The sequence below is a fragment of the Paralichthys olivaceus genome, chromosome 5 (assembly GCF_024713975.1).
Source record: "Paralichthys olivaceus isolate ysfri-2021 chromosome 5, ASM2471397v2, whole genome shotgun sequence".
In the NCBI taxonomy this organism is placed as follows: Eukaryota; Metazoa; Chordata; class Actinopteri; order Pleuronectiformes; family Paralichthyidae; genus Paralichthys; species Paralichthys olivaceus.
The window spans coordinates 7,189,629-7,205,471 of record NC_091097.1 but is presented as its reverse complement, the minus strand read 5'-3'; positions in this window follow the sequence as shown (position 1 = coordinate 7,205,471).

Sequence of the window (15,843 nt, the reverse complement as noted above, 5' to 3'; positions counted from 1 at the left end):
GGGGACAGATTATTGTCACAGTGATAGATCAGTTGAAAGCAAGTCTCAGCTCTGGAAAAGAATTATAATGAACCACAATTGAACCCGAGAGCTACAGGCTCAAACTATTTAATTTCTATACTGAGGTTACTTTAATGTAAAGCAATGCATCATATAAATCACTCATAATTAAAACCAGTGGTGGAATAAGGATTTTTTTTGTACTGTACTTGTACTGTACAATTTTAAGGGTAATTTTACTGGAGTGTTTTTCAATATGCCACATTAATTTATTCCATTTCATTTATCTAACAGTTCAAGATTTTACATTCAAAATACATGGTGAGTTTATAGATGCAGTGTAGTGCTTTAATTCTATATTAACCTGTAGGACATAAAGTACCTAAGCGTAACCTGACAGACTACAAAATGATGTAATCATGTCCATTAATATAATGTATTTTAATGGACTCAATGGATTTAGTTTTTGTCAATTAAAGAACATATTCCTGGAAATTTGTATAACCAGACAAACCAGCATAAAAAACCTGAGAAAAATGTAATAGTACAGTTAGGACTCAAATATATAAAAAAAAGTATTAAAAACATTGTAAAAATAAGGCATCAAAAATAATGTAAAAAGGTCATAGTTTAGCTGAATTTCCAGTTCAGGGTTCTGAGAGCTTCACTGACCTTTGAATAAACAGGTAAACAGCTCTTTGTGCAGCAGCGATGGTGCAGATTGAGAGTTCTGTGAATTCTGTCTTTGTCCAGCAGCTAACTATTAAAGTTTCTGATTGATTGAAAGCTGCTCCCTGTGGAGTCTAAAAACGAGCTAACTTCATGACTTTCCTGTGGTAAAAACCTTTTTGGAGTCTACATTGATCCTTCATTAAAATGCTCATGCAATTCTGTAATTGAAAAAAGATAGGAAGCCAATTATTCTGTAAGTGTGGTGCAGCTTTTCCATGAGTTTTGTGAGAGTTCATCATCAGCTCACCCTCTCTCTCATATGCAATTAACTCAGTGAGCATCCTGCGACTCCTGAGACGGCTGCTGGCAGAGCCAATTAAACTGGGTAACAATCATTGTAATTAGTGGAGGTGCCCCATTGAGAAAATAGAACTATGTTACTGTGAAGGTGTGCTGAGGCTCCATACACAGCCGCTGACATTCATTATGAACAAACCAAATATGCTGCGATTCCCTGGCGACCACTTTTATACCTTCCAAATAGAAACAACTTCACATCTGTTTTGACAGAAAGCAGATGTGAAAATTGTTTTAGAGGCTATGAAAAACTATTATAACGAAACGATGATACAGATTCAATTAGATTATACCGCAAAGTCCAAGCAATCACTTATCTCAATATGCTTTAAGTTGGTGCTCGAAGAATAAAATAACTAATTTAATGGATCAATATATGATATTACTTTCAGAAACAATATCACAGGTTTCATTACTGTTGCTAATTTGATATGTTTCCATGGCACACCCAAAAATCACTCTTCTTCACAGAATAGTTCAAAAATACATTGGGAAGAGTTTCTTTCGAAGATTACAATGAGAAGATCAATATCAATTTCAGGTCTAGGATGATACATGCTCTGAGAGGAATCTGCACTCTTACTGTCTATAATACACAAAGAAGTTCAAATGAATGACTAAAACTGAATTTATTCAAGGAAAAGTTGGGTGAGGACACACAGTTAAAGCCCAGTGAGACCAGGCAGGGATTTGTAATTACCCTTGTGTTCATTCACTTAATGATTAATGATATTTTCTAATTGTTTAATATTCGGTTTGGATTCCCTTTGATTCCCTTTGTTTGCTGAAAATGAGGCTTTTTAGAAAATCGTTCATTTCTGTAAACCTAATTAACTGAGGGCACAAGGTGGAGATGACACAGTTTAATATGTCATTAAATTCAATATCTAAGAGACAGACTGAAGTGTGTTTTGAGGCATAGAGAGAAAAAAAGGAAAAGGAGAAAAAAAAGATGAACATAAACCTTGTCTGATATGAGCCTTTGAACCCATTTAGGCCTTGGAGGTGACTATAAGGATGATGATATATTGAGCTATAATTGAATTCAAATTCTATTATGGGTCTATATGGTGTTTGGCACAGCAACAACAGCACCTCTGTCTGAGCCAGAGTGGATGTAATTTCAGGTTTAGGGCTCTAGCTGAAGATATATATATATATATATTAATATATAATAGGTCTCATGCTGGAGATGAATGAGATGACCTTCAGATTTAAGGGATTGAACTTCACGCTCAAGTGTTAAGTAGAGCATGAGTTTGATTTCACAAAAGAGGAGTAAATAATCCATAACAGATCAAACTAAAGAAGTTGTGGGAAGAGTTCAGGTGATTTAATGTCCACAAACAGGGTCGTGCTTTGCACATCTCCTTGGTGATTTAAAATGTAATATCTGAAATTATTGTCTAGCTGCTGAAAGGTGCTGACAATGACATGATGAATCTGCTGCAGGCGAGAAACAATCTAGATCCACCGTTTCTGTCTACCTTTGTAACAAAAACACAACGATGCTGCCAGATGTAGTGATAATATCTTTTTTGTTTATTGCTATATGCTGTGTATATCTTAGAACTTTATTTTGGAAAGAACTACCTTTCAATATACAACAATAGGTCATGTTTGTCTGTCATCAACTGGACCAAATCTGTTCATAGACTATGCTGTGTGATGGAGCTGTACACATCTACCTACTAATTAACTAAAATGAATCACTGTCATAATCCCTAAAATAGTCAGTGTCAAACCTGATTTCAGATCCTTATCGTGAATGACATTTTAATTCTATTATAGCCATTAAATGTATTTTCAAGGATTAGTTTTATCTCTATATCATCATATCCATATCACTGACTCTTACCCTCACAGTTATTTATAAAGTGTTTCAAGTCAGTAGTAGAAAAAAATTACATAACTATAACTTAACTTAACTGAGCGTTTTGGATGTGAAAGTGGCTCCAGCTGGTTTTCAGTTGTTATGTTGTGCCACCATGTTACATGTGAGCAAGATGCTGGGAACAGAACGATCACTTAATGCATCATTTTACTTGGACCACATGTGATCCAAAGTAGATGCATACATGTCAGTGATCTGTATATTAATGTGGGATCACTGATATTCCATAAGCTGCTGCCTATCAAGACACTTTTCTGTTTCCCATCTGTCTCTTGGTCTCCAGTGGCGACATGTTCATTTCAGAACTGCTTTAAAAAAAACATTCCAATAACAATCAAGGCTGAATTATGTCTCACCCGCTCTGAGCCCAGTCCTGGCTGTTTCTGGATCAAGGCTGGTGACTGGAGGTAATAGAGCTGTTGCTGTCGAGGCTCCACTCTGAAGCACTTCGCTAGGCTCGCCACTTCAGAACTTCCTTGAGTGATATGCATAAGATACTCTGATTAGATTTAGGTGCCTTTCTACACATACATTTGCATATTAATAAGGTAAAATGGAAATATTTTGTAATTATTATCAGTCTTGATTATTAATTAACATTCAGGCACATGAAGCAAAAACTGCCTTTTGTTTTAAACTTTCTAAAAAGTAAAGGTCTAAAAAAACTCTAATTCTGGCTTATATAAATTAATCGTATCTTGCAGGCAAATATGGGTGGGGCATAACTGTACGTGTGTTGTTTATCCATTAAAATGTCAAATAAAAACCTGTACATGTATTCAACTTTAATTGGAAGTGTATTCCTCTCGGCATCCAAAATCTAGTATAAAGTTTAATAGGTGGTTATAAAAGCCGGTTTGCCTAAAAAGATTAATTGAAAAAAAAACAGGTTGCTAAAAATGTCTCACTAAAAATTGTCAATATAAATGTGGTCATATAACACAATCCAACTAAGGCATACTCAGGTGAGATGTTTGAAACAATGCCTCTCTGAAATGTTTTTGGTCATTTAATAATATAAATATTTAAATTATCTCTTACTGACGTGATCAGATGAACACAAGAGACAGTGGAGAACTTTATATTACGAGCTCCTGTGTGACCACTAGATGGCACAAGCAGAACACTCTGCAGTCCTCTGTGGGACCGCTGCATTTTGGGAGGACATGGTGTTCAAAATCATTTTGCCCTAAAATTGTTTTCTGATGATAATGTTCACATCCTAACAGTAATTGCTTCCAGGCACCGAAAGCCATGTCACCCTGGAGTTTGTTTACCGGGACATATGAGATGAAATAAAAAGCTGGTGAGTACATATTTCTCAGGAGTGATAATAATGAGATAAAGACACATATTATTGAGTCAGAACTCAGCATCTGGTCATGATAACACGCAGCAGTGGTCGTTTCTCCACTCTCACTCAGATCAAATCAAATCTGTGCTGCCTCTTAGCTACGGTGTGGCATGAAGGCCCCACAGTAATCTCCCCAGATGACTTTCTTCCATCATGTAACTTGCGCCAAGTAGATTTCCCTGTGATGGATGAGCCAGAGAACAAGTGATTGCAATTGTGGATGGTCTTCACAAATGTTTCCCCGGCGTCCTCAGTTTCTTTGCTTTCGCCCAGATCCCCCCCTGCATGTGGTGTTATCTCCGGAACACATTTTACTGAGGAGTGCACGCACACACTCATTCCCTAACCTCTTCCACCATTCTAAATGAGTGTGTCTTTTATTATTCATTTGTCAATTTTCTAATGTAATTCCAAATTTTAATTTCACCTTTTTGTTTTGTTTGCACTGCAAGATTGAGTTTAGATGAGATTTTCCTTGTATATCCAGCTCTACAACCTGTTGGATCAGTAGATGGAAGACGTGTAAGGATTTTCATCTTCTATCATATTCCTTTTTCTGTGTCATCGTATTTAAGGGAAAATAATTATTAGCCTTTCATTTCAGAGTAATTTCTTTCCTACCTTTTGATCATTTTAATGACATTTCAAATTGGTTTTCATCAGTTTTCATCAAGATAATGTAACAGACACATTCACCCTTCATGGCATTTGGTATCTTTAACTGTGGCAGCTTAACAATGACAGACAGTCGGTCTCAAGGATTATTAAATGAACCTCCACGACATTTATTACACAAATTCCCATTTACTTCAGGATGAGAAGTAATAACTTAAATGTTTCCTCTAACGGGATCATCAGGTCAACATTTCATTCTCTTTTGTAACCAAATACCAAATACCATCCCCAGTCGCTTTTAATGATTAGTGTTTATTAAAAATGTTAGAGACTAAGCTGCTTAACATTCACAAATGTGAACATGCAGACAGTATTCAGCTGCATGTGTGGATGTGGTTGTGGACTCTAAAGCAGCTTTGGAATCTTTGCAGCTGCACTGATGTTCTGTGTTCCTGAATTTGGCAGCAGGAGGGTGCAGCTCTGTTGCCTCCCTGCTTCCAGCTACCTCCAATCCATTAAACCACCTATACCTTAACCATCCACCCACACACTGCTGCTACAACATAAACAACAGGTTCCTCAAGTCCACCGAGCAGGAAACTCAACCCCACACTGCTCGCACCATGTGTGGGTGTGTTAGAGAAGCACTTTATATCTTACAACTGCTGAAAGAATGTGTGTGAATGGGTGAATGTGACCTGTCGTGTAGAGAGCTTTAAATGGTCACAAAGACTAGATCTATATAAATGTCTTCTATCAAAGACATATTTGAGACCCTGTACAGGGGCACGAGCGGCCACCCGCTGGTGGGTCGGGCATAGCAGAAGAATAAGAGGACACAGTAAATGGTGGTAATGCACTTTGATGTAGGTTGCCACTTGCCAATAAACCGAACAAAGAAAAAGACATTTACTACCAAACTTTGAGGCTAACTGTTCCAGGACCTCATTGATCTGTTTTCTGCCGAATTAGACGTGTGACATTCAGTGAAATCAGACAGACCATCAGTAAAACCGGCTCCTGTATAATTGTTTGTTGCTGTAGTTTCTGTTATTACCATGGTGACACATCAAATTGTGGTGGCAAATTAAATAACTCATCATCAAGTCAGATGGTGCTGGCAGCTGGTGTTGGCTGTCACTGCTTGTCACACCATGGTGCTGCTTTCACAATGTGTTTCACTGTCTACAAGCACCTCTGATTTATCCTTAAAATGGAACCTGGAGGTGAAACTGTAATTTCTTTTGTCATGGTACTGTCCAAATAAAACAACCTTGTCTCGTAAAAAACTATGTCCATTTGCTGCTGAATTGTTATAGTGCTGGTAACATAATCACAGGCTGGATTATTTTAGAAAACTTCTTTTGAGTGAATGAATAAAGAGCTGCATTTATCACTGGCAGTAGAGACTGCAGCAGGATGGGGGGGGGGGGGCATCTTCTAAATGTATTTTTCTGATATTGATTGTGGCACACCTCAAGCCACAACAGTATAGGTCATACTGATATTATACAACCTACTGGCATCAAGTGGAAATTAAACAAATTAAACAAAACTTAAATTACTTCGATAACTGTGTAGATGTTACATGTGTATTTTTAAAATAAATTACAAATTAAAAGTTAAACAGTTTGTATGTCGGCCAACTTGAGCCTTTCATTGACAAATCACTATATAGGCGTTTATGTTTGATGATATGAAAAATGATTGTGAAGAATAAACAATGCAGAAAAAAAATGTTTACATATTACATAAAATAGTTCTACCTATATATATTTGCTTGTATTTTTATTTTCTATAGTATTAGTTATTTATTTTAAAAAGTGAAACAGTTAATATCAATATATTAAATTTTGGGTTTGATAAAAACATTGTAGGAAGCATTGAAATATTAGTTGGACTCTATAGGAGGTCATGACGGTAGCAGAAATATAAATGAACCTGGTGATGATAAGAATTGCAATTAAAAACATTATTAATACTAGCAGATATGTGCAGAAAGTGTAAAGGACAGGGAGTAGCTAGATATGAAGTATCAACATGAGCAGTGTCGAGTTGGGTTTGTGGGAGTGAAAAGTGTCAGTGGTGAGCAAGAGCCCCGAGGGCAAAACGTGTGTCAGTCAGTCACTACCTGCACTGCTCCTAGCTACACTCTGTCACACAGGACTCAGGTGAGTTCTATGCTGGTTATGGTTTATGACACTTGGTGTGGTAACATATAAAAGCTGTGCAGGCGGGGGAAAGTAAAAGCTTTTTGTCACATTAGACTTTAAATTACAGGCTTAAGGCTCTTTCCTGGAGGCATTGAGTACAATTCTGTTCCTATCAAACAAAATAAAGAAACTAAAAACTTTTTGGTCATTGAGACCAGCACTTTTGTTCCAGATACCAGGGTTTGTATTGACTAGAGTGTATTTAAAGATTTTATACATGATGGCTCCCCAAAAATGGAGCCAAATCATCTTGATCGCCCCCTGGTGGCTGGCTGCAGTACTGGTCATAAACCCTGTCTTCAAACTAATAAGTCCACGCCTGTCTGGTCTCTGTCATTTTACATAGTTCTTATCACACTGATGGTTGGGACTGACTCATGATTGGTTTAGCATGTGTCATCTGGCCTTATTTTTGCACAATGGGAGGACGTGGAAATACGTTAGAATCTGAATGAATGTTAATAAACACATTGTGTCTGAAGTAACAGTAAACCATGTCTGTATTAAAGGTCCAGTGTGTAAGATTTAGTTGAAAAGGAACCATTGTCAGAAATCTTATGTAGAATAATCCTCATGATGTTTTCACTGGTTGAATTCATCTAAATTGTATGAATTATAGTTTTCTTTACCCCAGAAAAGGTCCTTTAATTTAATTTAAATACTTTATATTTACATCGAGGAGACCCTCTCTATTGAGGCCGCCATGTTTTTTACATTAGTCCAGACTGGACAAACTAAACACCTTTTGAGTTTTTATGACAACTGAAGGCTACCACAGGTTCTTTTATATGTTTGGAAGGGGAGGGTGAGGTGAGGGGTGTTCAGCTGCAAGGTGAAACTTCAACACTAGACATCTCTAAATTCTACACACTTTAAACCAGATTTAAAAAATATTAAAGCTGCGTTGTCCTTATCAAGTCTTTACGAGGAATCACATCGTGTGATGATTTTAAACCTGTCTGTGGAGTTCACCTGAAATGCCAAAACTTTGTAATTCCTAATCCGACCAACCTAAATTTATGAAAAATACTCATGAGTCAAGTTTAATTCAGAATCTGACGGTGGGTTCGTACTGTGCGTGTGCTCAACACACACAACCTAAGTTTCAAAGTTACTTTAAATCTCTTATAGGGAATTTATTCTTGGCTTTAGCTCATCAGACCATGACGATTTGTGAGACATGTGGGATGTTGCAGCCTTGTTTCAGTAATTATCACCGTGCAAACAGTCTCCCTGATACATTCGATTTGCAAACGTGTCCTGGAGAATCTCAGGAATGTTGACACACGACTTGTTAAGAGAGCTGTTCCGGATGCCGCAAATTTCCCCGGGGCTCGTTTGGAGCACAGGGAAAGAGCTCTCAGATGAGTCTGTGGCTTGTGATTAAATTAGTAATCAAGTCTTTTAAGCAATAAACACAGCCAACAGGTAATTAAATATGATTGTGTCTCAGGTAATAGCCAGAGAGTGTAAAGATAAAATAAATGCAGTAATTTCTGATGCTCTGTTATATTGGTCTGGCTGAGTATTTTTAGGGCTTCTGTTATTCTAATGCGGAAAAGAACAAACAAAACTATAAACTACTTTCTAATTGTATTTAGTTATTCTTGTCTGGTCACAGTGCTATCACAGGTCATACTCACTCAGATAACATCTTCAAATCCAGGGTCTGTATTGAGTTAAAAATTCAATTATTCTCTCAATATTGCTTTTGTGAGATAACATTTGCACAGATGTGAATAATAGATGTCAAGGTTAAATGCTTTGTCCTGGATGTGGACTGAGAGAGGTGAATGTTGGTCAGAGATCAGACTGAAAATTGCGACTGTGAGATTGTATTGAGGATAGAGAATTAAATGGAGAACTCACAGTTCCCACATTGCCAATGACAGGCACAAGAAAAACCAAGCTTTGCTGCTATTTTTCAGAAAATTATCTATATCTATAAATCTATATAGTGTGGTTACCAGTTATTAGGGTTATTACCTGATTTGTGGGGAAAAAAGGGCAGTAACTTTAGAAAAGATATAATGCATGACACTAACATCTTAATATCGAACATTTTTCAGTAAACACTAAGAATTATTATATTATTATTATTAACCAACTACTTCAGGATGACCATTAATCTGTCTGAACTTATTTTTTCCACCAATATGGTAACTAGCACATGTATAGAGTTTCCTCTATAATAGTACAGGCCCAACAGGCTATGAGTCCATCAAGAACCCTCACCAGGCTCCCCAAAAACATTTTATTATGAAACTAATTAATTACATATTAATCCATTTGAAAATCAATAGTATTTTGCATTTAGTTGTATTAGTGGAGCCTAGAGTGGTAAAGATGGACAATGTGTCTCCACTTCCCCTCCACTTCCTCCCACTATCCAGAAATTAAGCCAAAATATCCCAGATATGACGCCGCCATCTTGAGCATTGGGAGCCAGAGAGGAGGTGATGGAGCCGCAGTACCGAGGACCTGTTGACACACGTCAATCATGACGGTTTTATAGCATGAAATAACTAATCAGGAACAAATTTGCCGAAAGATTAGCACTTGAGCCTCCATCAGTAAAAAAAAATATCAAAATGTATTTAAACGTGCACTGTGAGGATTTAGTTTAGTCTAATTCCAATCTACTAATTTGGAGGATGTAGGATTTCTGACCTATGGCTTCACTTTATGTGCAGTCTACAGTGCAGCGTCAATATACAGTTTTCTAAATCGTGATTCAAGCCGTGTGGTTGCATTGGCCTCATTTGATGAGATTCAAGTCCTTTATTAATTCAAAGTGCAGGTACGGCTGCTGTTTTACTGCTTTTACAAAAACTGTCTCCAAGTTAAGTACCCATTGCTTTTTTTATTGATTTTCTGTATGTTTCAATGAGACATTTAATGGGTACAAAATTACCTCAGTGAGATGAAGTAAGAAAAGCGCTGTCGATTAATGGTTGACAGACGCAAGATGTTGGATTGAGTATGTAGACCTGATTACAGAAGTAAATTAGGACTTTGGTATCTTACACTCTACCTGTCTTGAGACTTTAAATGAGATGTTCCTGTAATAGTGCTTTAATCTGTGTCCTTGTTATGCTTTGTTCTTTCTCCATTCAGCTCTCCAGTGGTTTCTTACTGTCTTTGTTCAGACTCCGATTATCACTTATTCTTCTTTAATGTGCTCACTCAGTACTAACTGCCTTTGTGTGACTTGAGGACAAGCATGTGATGCCTTATTACCTGCGAATGCTGAGAAGATTAAATCAAGCTGGCTTCAAATCCAGCGTGATGTTCTGTTCTCTTTTGTGAAGATACTGCTGGTACTTAGAGGCCTGAAATTACACTCATAGAACTATACATTTTGAAAAGACTAATATATAAGTCTGCAGGAAATCTATAATGTCATTACTTGAGGTATTAGATGAATAATAAAGCAACCAAAGAAGAGAATTGGTGTCGCTATAAGACTTCTGCTGTAGTGGCCTTGAGAGCAACTCTTTCAGTGGAGGAGACAATTTTATTATAATTCTATTTAAAATAGACATGGGGATAAAATGTTCACTTTTGGAGAATGGTATATCCTTTTTTGGATAGTGGCTGCAGATGCACTATTATTTCCAGAGCTAAATAGATTGAGAATATTGCAAAGAAAAATCTAAAAGTGTAAAAATATCAAATAGATTTTTCCAACACTATGGAGGAGCATTAATAAGATATGTTAATTAAAAAAAGGGGCCATAAATAATTTCTAACACTTCACTTTGAATGCTGGGAACCAGGAAAATATTATGACCTTCTTTGCCTCACAGCAAAAAAATCTACTCCAAAATGTTTTCTTTACAAAACATGGCGGCCTCTGTATAGAGGACCCGCTCTCCATGTAAGTATAAAGTATTTAAATATAAAGGGCTTATTATAGGGTAAATAAAAGAAAACAAATCATAAAATTTAGACGAAACACACAAGTGAAATCATCATTAGGATTTATAATATACATTTTCTGCCAATAGATCTCTTTACCTAAATCTTACACACTGAACCTTTAATCTGAAATAAAATAAATTATTTGAACAAATATCAGCTCACTACTTTATGACAAATTCCGTCGTTACCTGTCTGTTCGTTTTTTGGTTGGAACAACTTTTCCTTGCTGTAAACAAGCTCATGCATGAACTACTGGACCTTTAAACTTTGTGGAGGGAGGTGGTTTGGGAAATAACCCACTCAATTTTGGTGTGAATCCAGAATTTTCTTTAACACTCTGTTTAACATTGTGAGTTTGTTAGGTTGTTAGTTTATTGTTTACATTTATATGGATTTTCCAGCAAATAATTTATGGCTCTTGAATATTAAAAAATCGGGCATATTTAGGGGACTGATATCTACAAGTGTGTGCAGCTAGTTTGGTGGAGCTAGATTGAATTAATTCTACACACTGTACCTTTAATGGGACTACTGGACTTGGTGGACGTATGTGCTCTACTGAGCAATAATGTAGTTACTTCATAGGCAACAACACTACCTCTGTTAATAACATAATTACTGTTTTACTCTCCTGTATTTAAAGGTGTGTAGAATTTAGTAATATCTAGTGTTGAAATTGCATGTTGCAGCTGAACACCTCTCACCTCACCCTCCTCTTTAAAACATAAAAAAAGAACCTGTGGTAGCTTCAGTTGTCATAAAAGCTCAAAAGGTGTTTGGTCTATTGAAAAAACATGGCATCCTCTGTAGAGAGGGTCCCCTCAATGTAAATATAAAGTGTTTAAATATAAAGGGCCTTTTCTGGGGTACAGGAAACTACAAATGTATACACTTTAGATGAAACAAACTAGTGAAAACATCATGAGGATTATTCTACATTCAGTTTCTGCCAATAGATCCCTTTCACCTAAATCTTACACACTGGACCTTTAACACCACATGAGAAAGAGCATTGTTAAGATAAAGGGTCTGTGTTTATATAGAGCTTTTCTACACTTGATGACCACTCATAGCACAGCTTTTCCTTTCACCCATTCATTGAGTGCAGCATATCTATCATAAACCAGGCAATTTGGGGTTCGGTACTTGCCCAAGGATAGTTAGGTTGCTTTGGAGACGGGGATTGAACCACCTACCTGTTAGGGGACGACTCACTCGCTGCCCCAAGATTGCAGACACCTTCAGTCCCTATTTGACATGAGTACACACACCATCTAATTTCTTCACCTGTTCTTTAAAATGGGAAATTGATTCATGCAGTAATTATATGCATTGAAGTCTTTGATCTCATTGTTCTGACAAACCTCTGCAGTGTGTGAGATTCCGCTCTACCATGCAATCAGTATGTTTCCAATGAGCTGCTGATGGACTATGGCTGACCTGCAGGCAATTTCCGAAGCCTAAATATGTGTTAAATGAACCGAGACTGAACTGACGCTGAACTCCTGCCTGCAGCAGCTCCCAGATAAGAGTCTCTGGCAATGTGTAGAATATAAATACAAATTTACCTCAAACCAGGGTTCCTTCTACACAAAAGCATTTAAATAAAATGTGCTGAGGAATTTTTGTATATCCTCACACGTCACTGTATATGCCACTATACCATATTATGTATGTAGTGAATATTACATTATATCTGTACACCATTAAGAGATAACTGCCTGGCTAATTCCACAGATACTCCCTTCTCTCTCTAAGCAGTACCCAAGGTCAGGTTATAGATATTGGACCAACCAACAGTACATTGTTGTGTCTAAGCTCATGGACTTTCATATCTAACTCAGATGCCCCAGACAGAGAAGCACCAACTTCCACTCTTTTGCGTATTCCACCAGTTTCAAGACGTAAGGACACAATGTGATTTATGAATCCATATATAGTATTAACTATCCAATAGGATGCGAACACCTACATGTTACATAGAGAATAACAGCAATTCTAGCTATTCATGGATGTGCTGTTAGAATGGGTGACGCAAGCAAAGGAAGATATATGGGGCTGCTGTTGGAGACATCTTCAGACTTGGGGGTGACAATTGCTCCTGTTACTGTGTTAGCATTTGTATATGATTGTATTGTATTTGATGCATCAAGTCTACATTAAACTCTTCTGCATAAGACATCAGCTGCTGCCTGAGATCTGCTTTCATCAGAAAACTTCCATAACAAAATGCTTTGCTGTGAAGTTTAACTAAATTGAAGGTCCCTGTGAGGATAATCCACCCTCAGCCCATAGTGCAAATACTAACTACTACAATCATTCTTTTTCTACTTTAAAGGAAATCCTCAAATTGAAAGTCATATTTTTCTTTATTCCTTCACTCGCAAGTAACATGATTTGTGCATGTGTGAGCTGGAGGATGAAGCATCATTAGACTGAATTAATGAAACAAATGTGCAGCCACAGGGATAGAGGCAGACATAGCACTCTGAGTTCCAAAACTCACTACCAACACTGTTGGATTTTCTGAAATGTGATAATAAAATAATAAAACCTGACCGGCATCCCAAATCAGTTTCCGCTGCTGTGGCATAACTCCTCTATGGCTGCTGTAAAGACGAAGTGTGGCTCGCTGTTCTCTTGCTCTTAAAGAGTTGTCAGTGCCTGTTTCTAACTGCCACTTAAAAAAGTTAAGTTGTACATTACATATCATACAGCAAGTTATAAAAGTTAAGTGCACCTTAGACGTATACAACGTTGCTGTTCAATGAATGACATGTCTGCAGTACCCACCTTACCACGGGTCATTTAAATGGTAAATGGTCTGTATTTATAAAGCACTTTTCTAGTCTTGATGACCATTAAAAGCTCTTTACAGTACAGTTTTGCCATGCACCTATTCATACACACATCCATATGGCACTATTTCTTTTATCACTCATACTTGCACAGCCATCAGGGGCAATTTTGGGTTCAGTATCTTGCCCAAGGACTCTTCAGCACGCAGAATGAGGGAGAAGGGGAACGAACCGCTGACCTACTGGTTGGTGGACGACCCTCTCTCTGGTGAGCCACAGCTGCCTGTTTAACAGAACAAGTAATCATGGATCCAAATTCTACAGCAGCTGAACTCAGTGATGAACACAGATCATTGTCAACTGACTCTGCAGTTCCCCTCTGTGACTTTTAACTCACTGTTGTACTTTTCTGAAACAAACGGACACTAATGGAACGACTGGTAAACACAGCAAAGCATTTATCAGGTTAAGTGCCTGATATTTCCCTCGGGAGCTGGTGGAAAGCAAATCAAAGGTAAAAGAGAATGAATATTGGACTTTCGTCTGCCTGGTGGACAGAAACACAACTCCACAAAAGTGAAAATGTTGCTCAGTGTCTGCACAGCATGTGAGTGGCCGAAAAAAACCCTTGTTGCAGGTTTAACATTCACAGTATGAAAACAGTCCATTTTCATAACGGCCTCTTTGACACAAACTAGTGGGTAAACATGGTGTTACTGATCATATGGGCTCTAAACAGAACCGTTTATCACCTGTTTAGTATAACCTGTGCCTGCGTTTGGAAAGTGCTTTAAGCAAAATGAACTATTTGAACGCAGCCCGTTTTGCTTCGGAAACTTCCTAACTGAGTGAAATGACCAGGAAGTATTTCAGCGGCCCATAATAAGCGCTGTTTGAATTCTCTAATGGATAAGGAAAGGTGCTTTAAGGCTTCCTAACATATCCCCTTCAGCATAGGAAACATCGGACTATCCTTGATGAAAGGAGAAAGGAAAATGCTGCCCCACAATTATTTGCGGCAGCAACATTTTTAAGTGACACACCCACATGAATATTAAAAACAGAACCACGGTTTCATTCTCATGACATGATCCAGAACTGGTTTATTTCCTGTGAGTAACTGATGATCAAATGTTTTCTCTGAATAAACTGAAAACATCTTTTCTAAAGACGTGCCATACTCTTTTTGACAGGAAACTTTTTTATAACAGTGTTCAGCACAGAGGTCTGTACATTTTGTGCGTAACTTCTGGTTTAAACAAAGTTGAGTGATCTACTGGAGATTTTATACACCTGATATCTGGAACTTTAGATTCTTGGTACGCCAAGGAGATTGTTTTTGTTTTCATCTTTGTTAATTAGGAGGGTGAGGTTAAAAAAAATCTACTCAAAGAATTTACATGAAATTTTGTGGAGCGATGGGATATGACCCGAGGAAGAACCTAAGAATTAATTTTTTTCATTGATTTCTCAGAGAATAATTCACGGATCTTGGGGAATTTATGAGTGTGTGCGATCTGGCTTAGATCCAAACAAAAATCTGGATCTAGTGAATTTAAATGTGGTTTAATTAAGCGATTGTTGGGCCTTGGCAGAGGTATGCACTCTCCTGAGTGGCCTTTTAGGTTAATTTACTCTGTTTCATTTCTTTTTATTTATTTATTTGTTTTATTCCTATTATTTGTGATTATAGTTTGTTGGCAAGTCCACCACTTTGGCCCTGACTAAAACTTCTAAATCTAAATCAATCTATCTTCATTGTTCTTTGGTGATTTTTCATTTAGCGCCACAATTAAATAAAATTACAATAATTTGTTGTTTACGACCAAATATATGTGAAACTTTTGATATCAGCCTCAGCTGTGCCAATGCTAATGCAAATGGATGTTCAAATGCTAAACCATAGATAAATAAAGATGGATGTCACATCTCCACATCCTCCCACTGTACAAAAATAAAGCCAAAATATTACTGATACTGGAGCAGCCAGCCACCAGGGGGCAATTAAGGTCTTTT